Genomic DNA, 13,668 nt, shown 5'->3' on the forward strand with positions numbered 1-13,668 from the left:
TTTTTTTTAAATTCTTTTCCATTATGGTTTATTACAGGATATTGAACATAGTTCCTTGTGCTATGCAATAGGACGTTATTTAATCCATTCTATATATTATATAATAGTTTGCATCTGCTAGTCCCAAACTCCCAATCCAACCCTCCCCCCAACCCCCTTCCCCATTGGCAGCCACACGTCTGTTCTCTATGTCTGGGAGTCTGTTTCTGTTATATAGATAAATTCATTTGTGTCATATTTTAGATTCCATATATAAGTGATATCCTATGGTATTTGTCTTTCTCTTTCTGACTTACATTGCTTAATATGATAATCTCCAGGTCTATCCATGTAGCTGCAAATGGCATTATTTCATTCTTTTTTATGGCTGAGTAATATTCCATTGTATATATGTGCCACATCTTTATCCATTCATCTATCGATGGACATTTAGGTTGTTTCCATGTCTTGGCTATTGTAAAAAGTGCTGCTACGAACATAGGGGTGCGTGTATCTTTTCAAATTATAGTTTTATCTGGATATATTATGCCCAGTAGTGGGATTGCTGGATTATATGGTAACTCTATTTTTAGTTTTTTAAGGAACCTCCATACTGTTTTCCATAGTGGCTGCACCAATTTACATTCCCACCAACAATGTAGGGAGGGTTCCCTTTTCTCCACACCCTCTCCAGCATTTGTTATTTGTAGACTTTTTAATGATGCCCATTCTAACTGGTGTGAGGTGATACTTAGTGATGTTGAGCATCTTTTCACGTGTCTACTGCCCATCTATATGTCTTCTTTGGAGAAATGTCTGTTTAGGTCTTCTGCCCATTTTTTCATTGGGTACTTTGATTTTTTGTTATGGAGTTGTATGAGCTGTTTGTATATTTTGTAACTTAAGCCCTCATCGGTGACATCATTCACAAATATTTTCTCCCAGTCCATAGACTGCCTCTTTGTTTTGTTTATAGTTTCCTTTGCTGTGCAAAAGCTTATAAGCTTGATTAGGTCCCATTTGTTTATTTTTGCTTTTATTTCTATTGCCTTGGGAGATCCTTAGCTTTTTACTTGACCCTATGATGGTGTCCTGTCTTCTGATTAGCAATTCCTCCCTCCTGGCTGGAGTGGGTAACCCTGTCAATTGGCATTGTGGTCATTTCATTCCTGTTCTTTTCTCTTGGCCACAGCTGTGCTAATGAATATTCCTCAATAGTGTGATGCTGATATTGGCTACTCTCAGCCTCTCTACAGCACCTGCCCCACTCACCCACCACCTCATACGTACACATAGTCCTGCTTTCTTTTTCCCCAAGAAGCTATTTTCTCTTTCTTTCTTTTGCGTGAGGGTAGGGCATTGATATCCCTTCTTACTACCTCTCATCAGCTTCTCCACATCATTTCCAGGTTTGATGGGAGATCCCCCCTGTCCAAACACTGTGCAAAGACACGAGAAGTAGAGGTCTGCCAGCCTGCTTATTTCCATCCTCAATGCCTAGACCTGGGCAGGTCACCAACCTACTATGCCTACCCCTACCCTTCTTGCTGCCAGGTAGGTGTGCTCCTCTCCCTACCCACCAACCCTAAACAGGGTCATATTTCTCCCTGGGACTATTTCTCTCTGTTGTTAAATATCTCCAACAAGGGGAAGGCCTCTGTGACTCAGCTCTCCACCTTGGTGACTTCCAGCCCTAAATTTTAGAGAGCCCTTCCTAACGTTAACTCTCTACCCCCTTTTCTATAGTTTAAAACCATTTCCCCGGGCTTCCCTGGCGCAGTGGTTGAGAATCTGCCTACGGATGCAGGGGACACGGGTTCGTGCCCCGGTCCAGGAAGATCCCACATGCCGTGGAGCGGCTAGGCCTGTGAGCCATGGCCGCTGGGCCTGCGCGTCCAGAGCCTGTGCTCCGCAAAGGGAGAGGCCACAACAGTGAGAGGCCCGCGTACCGCAAAAAGACAAAACAAAACAAAACAAATACATTTCCCCCATTTAGTGCATGTGGAAAGAAGGGAACAGTAAACAGTAAATGGTTGGTATTTGACACTGGAGGGGAAGGGTCTAATGACAGGCAACCCTTCTCTTCGAGCTGAAAGCCTGAAGTCCAGATGTGCATTCTGTCCAGTGGCCTGGCATCCTTGGGGAATACTTGAATCTTTTGAGGGAAAGGTTTTATCTGGTGTCCATTCCTGAGGACAAGGATCTCAGACTCTAAGAGTCTCTCCATATTCATTCCCAGACCCCTCCAGGGGGTAGCGAACAGATTGCTACAGGGAAGAACCCAGCAATAGGTAATACTCTGTCTTGAGCTCGGGTGGCAGCTCTTGTCTGGCACTTATAGGGAGTTGGCAGGGGTGCCAGAGCCTCTCCTGCCACTGGAGTTGACATCAGCTTACCCTTTTGACCTTAGGTCTCATCTCTCAGCAATGCCCCTCTCACCCCTGCAATCCAGACAGCACAAGCAGCAGGCCTAAATAAGCGCGAGGTCTGGGTAAGGTGCTCCCTCCCCCGGTAGGCATATACCTTGAGTTGGAGGTGAAGCAGTTAGGATGGGATGGATGGAGGGACAGAGTAGGTGTTAGAAAGTAGGAAATGTCTCTGGAAGTGGTTGAGCAGTAAGTAAGCTTTGGGCACCTGGGGTACCCTGCCTACCTCTCTGTCAACCTGGATGTCTGATCCCTCAAAGCTGCTGGTCCACTTGGGCGGCTGCAGTCTTGGTTTCTGCCACACGAGGGCACTGCTGACCAATTAAAACTCCTGCCCCTCCGCAGACAGAGTTTGGGTGAGGGGAGAGGGGGACTCTGCGATCTTTCTCCAAGATAGGGGTCAGAAACACCCCCCAGAGAGCCTGAGACCAGGGGCCCAAGGAGCCAGAAGAATAATTAGTTGTTCTTTCACTTCTTCTTCCTTAAAAATGGCCTGAGACCCTGAATGCTCTTCCCTAGTAGACTGACATGTCACTATATTCCCAGCTGAACCTGGGAAGCCCCCTAGCTCTAGTCACAAAACACCTTGCACATGTGTTTCTCTCCTTCAAGGTGTAGCAGGCTCCAGCTGTCCACCCCACTGTCCCCAGCCTCTAAGACAGTCTCTTTCTGGCCCAGAGGGTGGAGGTATCTGGAAAATCTCTTACAATTGTTTTAAGAGAAGTAGCTCTTAAAGAACTAGCTCTCTTAGGAAAGAGTTTTGGGGAGAGGACTCTCTCAGAGAGACTGAGAGACTAGGAAAGTTCAGTCTTCTATGCCCCCGTCACCTCCCCCAGCACAAACCCACAGACCTCAAGATGGTCTGGAGGATGTTTACCACCTGAATGGCTGGAGGACACCCAGGCCACTCTGGGGCGCTGCGACGACAGTAGTTTCAGAAAGCAGCATGGGGAGGGCGGCTGCTCTGACCCTTGATCCTCATGCTGCCCCCGTACTGTGTAATGTCTCCGCTAGGGATCCAAGTGGCCGTGGAGCCCTTATGGGGATGAGGTATCCCATATTTGACCCTCAGTCTCCATGAAGCCCTTCCAGGCTGAACAGGCTAAGGGAGGTGACAGAGGTTCTCCTCCTCCCTCCTACCCCCATGATCGAGGGCCCCTCCCACCCCCATGATCGAGGGCCCCTCCCCAGGAGGACAGCTTGATTAAACAGTCGGTGCTGCTGGAATTGCTGCACAGCTGGCGCTCCCCCCAGCACCCCGAGCAGCTCAGCAGTGCAGATTAAAATCTCCAATTAGCGTTAAAGTGAAGTGAGGAGGTACTGAGGCTGCCAAGGAGGCCAGACGGGGGCCCTCAGTCGGCAGATACCCCCACTACTGCCTGGATTCTGAGTACCACCCTTTTTTTCCTAGCTCCTCTCCCAACATCTCTCAGTGCCTACTAGCTTTGCATTGCTTGGGGCCAGAGGGCTTTAGAGGGGTGGAGGGTGGGGCTGATGCCTTACCTGACAAAATGCTGGGGACACCATAAATGTGGAGGAGCAGAGATGCCCTACTCACAGCCTGCCAGTTTGAGGTGACTTCACACTACTGCTGCTTCTTTTTGCCTAGAGAAAGGGCAAATAGGACAAGTCCCTCCAGATCCTCTTACCTATAAGGTGCTGCCCACACAAATGTACATGCTTGTATATTTTATCCTATTTGACCCATCTGCTCCCACCCAAATTATGGCTCCTTCCTTCATCGCTCCGTTTTTTTCTCAGCTTTCCTGTGGGCAGGGGTAGGTACAGCCTGGCTTGGGAGCACAGCCATGCCCTGCCACCTGGGTCCCAAACAGCTTCTCGTTATCTTCTTTGCAGTTCAGGGAAGAGCAGGGATATGCCAAGAACGGAAGCCTCAGATTCTCCCAACCCCTGAACATCACACCCCCTCTTAAGGGCCCTCTACCATTTATACTTCTACTCCTTCCTTCACCAAGCCCAGAAGGAGGGCAGTATAGCTAGACACACCCTTTGACTTCCCTCTGCCCCTTTAAGGGAAATGGAAGTGGGTACCCAGCTGACTGAACCTACTCACACCTCCAGAAATTAGACACCAGGGCACAGTGCCACCCTCCCAGGCTGGCACATGCTACCCTGGCAGAAGTTCAAATAGCTCCCCCGCCGAATACCCCCACCTCTATGTCTTCCTCTTCTCTCTCCCTCTTTCTTCCTCTCTCTCTCTTTTTTTTCTCAGCTCAAAGCACAGCTGAGCCTTAAAATGGGGGTGGGGAGGACCAAGCTGGGGCAGGGGGGTGGAGAGTTCCAATAGCACGTTTTCACCTGCCATTTAATTGGATGTATTTTTAATTAATGGGACCTCAGGGACCAACATGAGACAATCTGATCTCTGAATAGGGACAGGGGAGGGATTGGGTAAGGGAGGAGGATTGGGCCACTGGGTGCGGTTACCAGGAACCCAGGCCCATCAATCACTGGCCACTTTGCGTTCTGGCATGGAGAATAGCAAGGTGGAGGAGGAGGGGAGGCACTGGGGAGAGGTACCAGGATTTCCCCCCAATGGCCAGGACCTCCAAAAAGGATGGAACTGTACCAGCTGACTCAGTTTGGGGCCCCAAAATTGCAGCCAGGATATTAGGTAAGGCTGTTTTCTTGTTCCCGAGGTTTTGTTTGGTTGAGCTTGTCCCACTGAGTGCTGTAAAATTGTGAAAGGAAGGTGGGGACAGAGCTTTGAGGTCCTTGAAGGGGAGGACAGGAACTAGGGACCGTAGAACCAGAGACTGTGGTGACAGGGAGGAGAAGGGCAGGGTTCAGAGATATTTCTGTGTGTTTAGACATAAAATAAGTGCCGTTGAGATTACATGCAAAACGGCATGCAAATGAGGGCTGGTGCCTTTGGGGTATGAATCATAGACCCTTACTGTTGTAAGGAAGAGAAGCTGGAGCTCATCTTGCCAAACGATTCATTTTACAGATGTGAAAACAGAGACCCAGAGAAGGGAAATCAGTTGAATCCTGCCCTGGAGTTGCTTTTGTTCCTGGATTTGGAGAGTTCCTGGGAACACAGGGAAATGTAAGTAGGTAGGGTGTGAGGAGGAAAGTCAAGGGAAGAGGGTAGGCAGAATATTATTCTCTATTGCTTGGAGTCTCGCGTCTCTGGCTCCTAAGTCTTGGAAGCAACTCAGGGGAGTCAGGTGGGTGCATTACTGGGGGAACATTTCCCTTGTACAGCCTGTTCCAGAGGTCATCTCATCCATTCCCTTGCTTCCAAGTAGACAGATCCCCCATAACCTCCCACTCCCATGAGATTTTACCATATTCTAAAAGGTCCACAGGGAAGGAAATACACTAACTTCCCCAGTTCCTTAACCAAGAAATAAATCCCCCAATGGTGACTAAATATTGAGCTTTTTCTGAGATCTTGTCACAAGTTTCTCTGCTGCAGTATAAGCTGCTAGAGAAAATTATGCCAAAAAATGTAGCGAGGAGTGGTCTTGTCCCATGTCTAAGCCAAGAAGAGAGACAGAATTAAAACTCAAGGCTCTGAAAGCTGAGTCAGAAATGTCCCTGTATTCACACGGTGCCATGGCCCAGAGCTCTTAGTCAAGCCCCATCTGGCTCTATGCGGTGTTGGTGCACACTGGAGAGAGGGGCACATTTCCAGCTGTCCCCATCTCCCACCCCCACCTCCTTCACTATTCAGACACTAGAGTTAAGAAAGAATGATGCAGAGAAGTGGCTTGCCCACCAAGTTGTCAAAGATGGCATTTCCTGGCATCTCCTTCCTTCCTCAAAAAATTCAACATTCTTTTTTCTGTGCTTCATGAGACTAAGTTGCGGAAAGCAGTATGGGTAGAAACTTCGTCACACCCTCCAAACCCCCAACACTTATCCTTTACTCCCAGAATTGTCTTCTCCTCTATCTTAGTACACCATTTAATATCCCCAGAGTCCCTAGGGAAGAGCAAGATGCACCTCTCTAAGTGCCCCCAGACTCACCCTGCCCTGTCTTAGACACTCAGGGTCATCTCCTTGGCTACCTAATTCTCTGCCTTTTCTACTACCAACAAGATGAGAAGGGCCCCCTTGCATTGCCTCAGGACAGTCTGGATAGACTCCATCTAGCTCCTCCCCTGTTTCCAAGGGCCTGCAGAAGTGGGGGTGGGGGAGGAAAACTGCCAGGGAGTTGAAAAGGAAGATTCTCTTGTGGGGGGAGATGGGGGAGAAGCCTGAAAGAGGAGAGAAGTTAGAGAGGGGAAATTTGGAAACTGAGGCCTGTAGTCCCGCCTGTGGGGCTGGCTGCATAACATAAGGCAGGCCGCTCATACTGAGTATTGTTCAGGGGGGTTATTAGATGGCTCCTGTTTCAGAGCTGCTGCTTCTCCTCTGAAACAGAGAGCAGCAGAGGAGGAGCACGCAGTGAAGAAAGAGAGGAGGTGTCAGGCTTTCTCTAGGCCCTCTTTCCCACCCCTTGTCCACCCCTACTCCAAGATTAGAGGTATATCGGAGGGGCTAAAAGGCCCTTAAAGCATTCAATCTCAATTCTTGATGTTTCTCTAAGGAACAAGATCTCCCTCCCCTCAATCCCCACCAGCCTTGCCTCATACTCCCAAGGTTTAGCCAAGGGTATGAGATCTACAGCCCTTGAGTCAGAGCCTGGAGCCTACTCTGGAATCCAGAAGAAACCCTGAGCTTTTGCAGAGAAGGAGGGATAGACTTGAAGTAAGTAGAAGGCAGAGGTAGCGGTACCCAGAATCCCCTGCGCTCTAGAGAAGAGGGAATTGTTGAGGAGCTCATTGCTGGCCCAGGGTTTAGCTTTTACTCTGATGGGACTCCTTTCCTCCTTCTCCCTCAGTGTGTCCCATTGGTTGGTGAGAGAGCTGGATGTCTGAACCTCCCACCTCAACACCTCGAAGGTTATCATGCAGATCCCCTCTCTAGCTCCCAGAGCCATGGAAGAAGTGAAGGAAGATATTTCAGAGGTGGCAGCGCCATGATGTCCATCAGTACCCAGGGAGAGAAGCCAAGGAGAAGAAACAGTGCCCAGAGAGGGAGCCAGGAGGGGATGTGTGCTCCTGAAACAGCCTTCTTACCCCATCCCCTCCCCTGCCCCCTCTAACATGCCAACAAGGCTCTGTGCCCAAGTTGTGCCGGCTCTCCTGGCTGGTGATCCTGCTCTGCTGTACAGGCAGCTGGCCCTCTGCTCCAGCACAGAGCGTGTGGTGGGGTCTGTCGCACTTCTTTCTAACTCATCCCAGTGTGTCTGTGGTGCAGATTCCTAGGGATGCAGGAGGGGGCTGTGGCCCTGCGAGTAGGAAGACAGTGGGCTCTGGGGCCCTTTAGGTGCGTATCTTCCTGGCTGGAGTGGCTGTGGGGAGGGAGAAGGCTGCTGGCAGCTCACCTGAGTTCAAGGTTCTGGTGGCTCATAGCAACAGGGGTGGCTCATGAAAACAACCGAGGGGAAGAGGGTCCAGGCCTGTTAGAGCTCTCTTTTACCCCATTTCTCCCCCACTCTGAGCCGTGGATAGAGGTCTCTCATCTGGATTGTGGGGCAAGGAGAGGCCCCAGCTAAGAAAGAAGAGAGGGAAATGGGAGAGAAGATAGCAGGGAAGCTGAGCATTCCCAGGGAGAGGCTTCCCAGTGAGGAAAGGATAGGAGAGGCTAGTTACTCTTGCCCCAGTGTATCCATGGGCTGCACAGAGGGTTCTGTGCTGAGGCAGCTCAGTGCTCCTAGGGACCTTTCAGGAAAGGGGCTTTCCAGGCAGACACAGTTACTCCTCCCTACTCTCACCTACCTGCCCAGAGGTCTGGGTACCCAGCTGACACCGTACGACTTAGAAATTAAAAAAAAAGAAAGAAAAGAAAAAGGCACTATTACAGGACCAGAACCTGGAAGGATTACCACTACTTGGTCTCAGTACTCTTTCGCTGGAAACAGAAACCATGATCTTCAAAGGTGCTGATTTTCTCTTCCCTTACAGGTCAGGTGGGCAATGTGCATCTTCTCCTGACTTTCTGAATCAAGGGGATGATAGACTACTGTGTTTGAGGTCATATCAGCAGAACAGGGCCAGAAAGTGGACCGGGAGAATCAGCTGTGCTTCTGACCACAGTCCCAAGGGCCTCCCTGTTTCAGCAAAAGGGAACAGGGATCTCGGATACCAGTGTATCCAGACACGTAATAGGTATCCTCCTTCTAACCTCAGAGGAGAATAGGAGGGGAGTTCTCTGACAGAGCCTAAGGTTCCATTTGCCTATTTCTATTGCTTTCACCGATGACGGCTCTGCTGTCCAGCTGGGATGAGGGGCCCTCTGCGGGATGCTCCTGGGGATCCAGAGACAGTTCTGATTGGAGGAAGGGACAGACCAGCTGCTCTTCGTGTAGGGAGATGGGATCAGCTCCACTCCCCCAGCTCTCCCTGGCAGCATCAGGAGCCTAGGGGCCCCTGCTGGAACACCCATAATAAAGCCCAATCCTGAACTGAACTGACATATCACCTGGCTCTGGTATAAAAGTGCTGAGGGGGAGCCTGGGTGCACCAGGTGGGGTGTAGGCAGGTGTAGGGAGTTCAGCCCCAGGAGATACAAGGATCACTCCTCAATACCACGTGTTCCTCCTCTTAAACCTTCTCCTCAGTCCCCCTTTTCTTCCACCTCCCTTCAGCTGACTCCACTCCTGGCTACCTCATGCCCTCCAATCTGAGAAGACATGGTAAGTAGTTGTCTGTTCCCTATACTTTTCTCTTTCTCATTCTCCTCCCCTCCTCCCAACTCCCAGCCAAGAGTTACCCCATTTGACCTCTTCCTACCAGTGAATGCCATCAGGATCTGAACCTGGAATCACCCCCTTCCTCTGAGAATGCCACTCTGGCTCTGAGACTGACTCACCGGTCCTCATCCTCCACATAAGTATAGCCAGGCCAAGACAGGTACGTCCACTGGCACCAAGGCCCCTGACCTGGAGCGAAGGGCAGCCCTAGGGGTACAGTGGGGCTTGGCCCTAAATGCGTATATGCCTGTGTATTGGGCACACTGGTTTATTAGTGTTATTTCAGCATTGTGATGCAGAGAGAGTAAGTGTAACAGCTGCTCCTTGCTTGCAGTGTTTATTGTTACCTAGAGACAACCTCCTGGCTTTTTCCCAGCTCCCCCTCCCCCCCCAGCCCAACCCCCTCCCTGCCAACAGTCCTCCTCTCCCCACACTGATGGGAAATTTATAGCTTGCCCATACCATGCCTTTAACTCTCTCCTGTCCATAAGGTAGATGGGCCAAGGGAAGCCAAAGTGAGCTGTGAGCATGCTTAGGCCCTGGCAGGGTAGAATAGTGCGTGGAGGAGGGAAGGAAGGATGGAGGGAGGGAAGACACCTCTTGTTCCCAATCTATGTCTAGACTCAGACCCCAGTTTCCCTCCTGGCTCTCATGTTGAGAGAAAAGAGCTTTGGACCTAGTCTTGGGATCCCAGCCTCCTCCTCATAAGATTATTCTTTTTCCTCAGATTATTCTCTAAGCTCCTCCCGTTAGGCTGGCTGGTCCTGAGCAAGTACAGCAAGGTAGTATTGAGACGGAAGGAATAAATGCAGAGTGGCAGAAGCCCCAGATCCCTCCTTTCTATAGAGATGTCACATTGCGACAAACAAGAGGCTCTGGCGTGAGGGATGCTGGCCAGACCTCCACAGCTGGGTAGATGTCAAACATGAAGCTGGCTGCTGAGCCTGGTGGGGAAAACTGACCACCTTAACTTCACCCTGAGCCCAGGACTTAGGTCCTGAAAGAGTCCCAGGCCGTCCTCCAAGTTGGTCTCCTTGGTCTGGGTAGGCTACTCTCTCTGCTTTTCTTCCTGGTCCATTTTCTGCTCCTCATCTTTTGGTTTGATACCTTGGGGAAGATCCAAGAGACCAAGGGAACTGAGGCCTCAGTAGTCCTGGGGAAAGAGAAATTCCTCGATCCCCTCCTGACTCAGAACCTTTCATGGAGGGGCACCATGTCATATATTTACCATCCCCACTGGAAACAAGAGAGGAAAAGGGATTGGATTTTAGCAGAAAGGATAGAGGTTAGACACATGGAAAAACTTACTCATGGGATATAAGACTTCAGAATGGACCTACTTCTCTTCAGAGATTTTTCTTTTGCCTGGTATGAGTTTAAGTCTGTGTCCACCCAAGGGGCATTGGAAGAACAAAGGGTATTTTTCTGGGGCTCCTCCAGATGTGGGCCTCAGCGCAGTTTCCTCCTCATTTCTTCTAAATGTAGTATGTGTGGCGGTTAGAGTGTAATGCCAATGCTGCCGTTTACGAGCTGTGCCACCTAGGTAAGTCGCTTAACCTCTTTTAGCCCTAGTGTCCTTGTCTGTGAAATGCAGATAAACAACCTTTTAAGGTGGTGAAGAGAGTTTAGTGAAATAATGTGTGTAAAGTACCTAGGACAGTGCCTGATACTGAGTAGGTGCTCAGTCAACAGTGGTTGATACAATAGAGTCTATTAATTTTATGGAATCATCAGGGCTGACACCGAGTCAAAGACTCTATGAGTCCCCTGGAATTATAGGCCAAATGTGAGCATGTGCGTGTGGTGGGGAGAATGTCCATAGTTTTACTGATGATTTGGAGCAGGGGGTGGCAGTCTCCTGGAACAGAAGTAGCCCCAATCCTTTGACTCATACTCCCAAAGAAGTCAGTTTCCCCATTCCCATGCCTCCAGCTAGGAGTTCCTTAGGTAGTGTTCTGCCTGGAAGTACAGCTTCATCTAGGGTGGAGCTGGGAGAGACAGCCATTAAGATAGCAACACAGAGGAATTCCCTGGCTGTCCAGTGGTTAGGACTCTGTGCTTCCACTGCAGGGGGCATGGGTTTGATCCCTGGTCAGAGAACTAAGAGCCTACATGCCACATGGTGCAGCCAAAAAAGAAAAAAAACAAAAGATAGCAACACAGAGCACTTGCCAAGCACTTTACAGTTTGTCAAGTGCATTTACCTATATTAGCCTTTTAATACCCAGAACATCCCAGTAAAGTGAACTACCATTTATTGACTGCCAGGCATTGTGCTCAGTGTATATATTTTTTTAAGTATGTTTAAAGTCTATAGAGTATTTCATCACCTAGATCTGCTATGATGTATAAAGCTCATCCACTATTTTAATCATTTAGACATATTTGCTGTTATAAATAATACCATGATGTACATCCTTCATGCATTTTTTTTATAGTAAATTCCAAGAAGTGAAATTATTGGGTCAACAGATACAAATATCCGCCCTCCCCATAGGTATGATCACTTTATTGATGTACCATAATAAGAATAATATTTTTTAATCTTCCTCTTTGGAATTCTTCAATGGAAACACATGGGCAGCCCCTTCTTTCTCCTAAACCCAGCAGAAACATTAATAATCTATCATATCCTTTTTAAAAAATTGAGGTAATTGTAGATTCACATGCAGTTGTAAGAAATAATACAGAGAGATCCCTTGTACATTTTGCCCACATTTACCCAGTAGTAACATTTTGTAAAACTATAGTATGACATCACAACCAGAATACTGACATTAGTTCGATCCATATTTCCCCAGTTTTACCTGTGTATGTGTGTATATTAAGTTCTACGCAATATTGTTACCTGTGTAAGTTCTTACATCTGCCACTACAGTCAAGATACTGAACAGTTCCAACACCACAAGGATTCTTCATGTTGCTCTTTTATAATCACGCCTACATCACCCCCTTCTTAACCCTTGGCAACCACTAATCTATCCTCCACTTCTAAAATTTTTTCTTTCGAAAAATGGAGTCATACACTATGTAACTTTTTAGGATTGGATTTTTTCACTCAGCATAAGTCTCTGGATATCCACTCAAGTTTTTGAATGTATCAGTAGTTTGTTTCTTTTATTTATTTCATGATATGGATGTACCACAGTTTAACCATTCACCTGTTAAAGAACACTTTGTACACAACATTGTAAGTCAAGTATACGCCAATAAAAAATTTTTTTATAAAAGGAACGCTTTGTGCTCCCACTTTGTACTCGCTAGCAATTAATGAAAGAGCCTGTTTTACTTGGTGTCCTGAGTGTTTCTTAACCCTTCAGGCATGGTACCTATTATTATTTCCATTTCATAGACAGGGAAAATTGAGGCTTATCGTAAATGATTTTCCCACAATCACATGCTGTTAAATGGCAAAGAAGAGCTTGGAACTCAAGACGGTAGGGCTCTTTCTACTACGCCAGGCTTTCTCAGACCTTGACGAAGGTTGCTGGGAAGAGGGTATAGGCAGAACCAGAAGAGAGATGTCGGAGGCAGGAAGAGCACTGGAGCAGCCTGGACCACTTCAGGTCCTCACAGCTAACTTTGGTTCATAGGTTAGAAGATCAGTGTCATGAAGCAGGGGGCAATACGGCTTATGCCCTTCAAATTGTTTCCCCTTTGCTGCTTCAAGACTGAAGTGGATGGAGCCCATGAGCAATCTGCCCACAGACCTGGGGCCTAGAATAGGAAAGGGAGGACTCAGCCTTTGGGTGTCCATCAGAGCATAAATGGTCAAGGGTCTCCTTGGAAATGTGAAATTGAGTGTATCTCTGTTGAGGTCTGAGGAAGTTGAGTCCCATGACAAGTGAGCTCTCTATTCTGGGGCGGGGGGCAGTAAGGGAGAAATAGCATTTTAATTTTATTTTAGTGTGGTGGGGAACTATAGGTCATTTACACACACACACACACACACACACACACATACACACACCCCTTGGGCAGGCTCAGTGTCTGGGACATGGTTCGGGGAAAGCAAAGTGGAATCAAAAATGGTTTTGCTGCTGCGGCCGCAGGCATGAGTATGCTCAGGCTTCAGAAAAGGCTTGGCTTTGGTGTCCTCCGCTGTGGCAAAAAGAAGGTCTGGTTGGACCCCAATGAGACTAATGAAATTACCAATGCCAACTCCCATCAGCAGATCCAGAAGCTGATCAAAGGTGGGCTGATCATCTGGAAGCCTGTGACAGTCCATTCCTTGAAATACACCTTGGCCCACCGGCAGGGCAGGCACATGGGCATAGGTAAGAGAAAGGGTGCTACCAATGCTCGAATGCCCGAGAAGGTAACCTGGTTGAGGAGGATGAGAATTCTGCGCCCGCTGCTCAGAAAATACCGTCACTCTAAGAAGATTGACTGCCACGTGATCACAGCCTGTACCTGAAAGTGAAGGGTAAAGTGTTCAAAAACAAGCGGATTATCATGGAACATATCCACAAGCTGAAGGCAGACAAGGCTCGCAAG

General features: G+C 48.4%; 1 protein-coding gene and 1 pseudogene across 2 annotated transcripts in view; both read left to right on the forward strand.

Moving 5' to 3' along the window:
- Positions 1–12,381, forward strand: part of CDK12 (cyclin dependent kinase 12) — a 63,685-nt gene extending 51,304 nt beyond the window's left edge. The window contains exons 16-19 of one of the 2 annotated variants that reach the window (XM_060132802.1): positions 1,389–1,533; positions 5,377–5,475; positions 7,258–9,114; positions 9,215–12,381. The gene's annotated coding sequence lies outside the window, so the exon portion shown is untranslated. Of the gene's footprint in view, positions 1–1,388; positions 1,534–5,376; positions 5,476–7,257 lie in introns of both variants that reach the window. The other variant, XM_060132804.1, reaches the window with a different exon arrangement.
- Positions 12,382–13,209: 828 nt separating this feature from the next.
- Positions 13,210–13,668, forward strand: part of LOC132510943 (large ribosomal subunit protein eL19-like) — a 654-nt pseudogene continuing 195 nt past the window's right edge.

This window comes from Lagenorhynchus albirostris, chromosome 20, assembly GCF_949774975.1.
Source record: "Lagenorhynchus albirostris chromosome 20, mLagAlb1.1, whole genome shotgun sequence".
In the NCBI taxonomy this organism is placed as follows: domain Eukaryota; kingdom Metazoa; phylum Chordata; class Mammalia; order Artiodactyla; family Delphinidae; genus Lagenorhynchus; species Lagenorhynchus albirostris.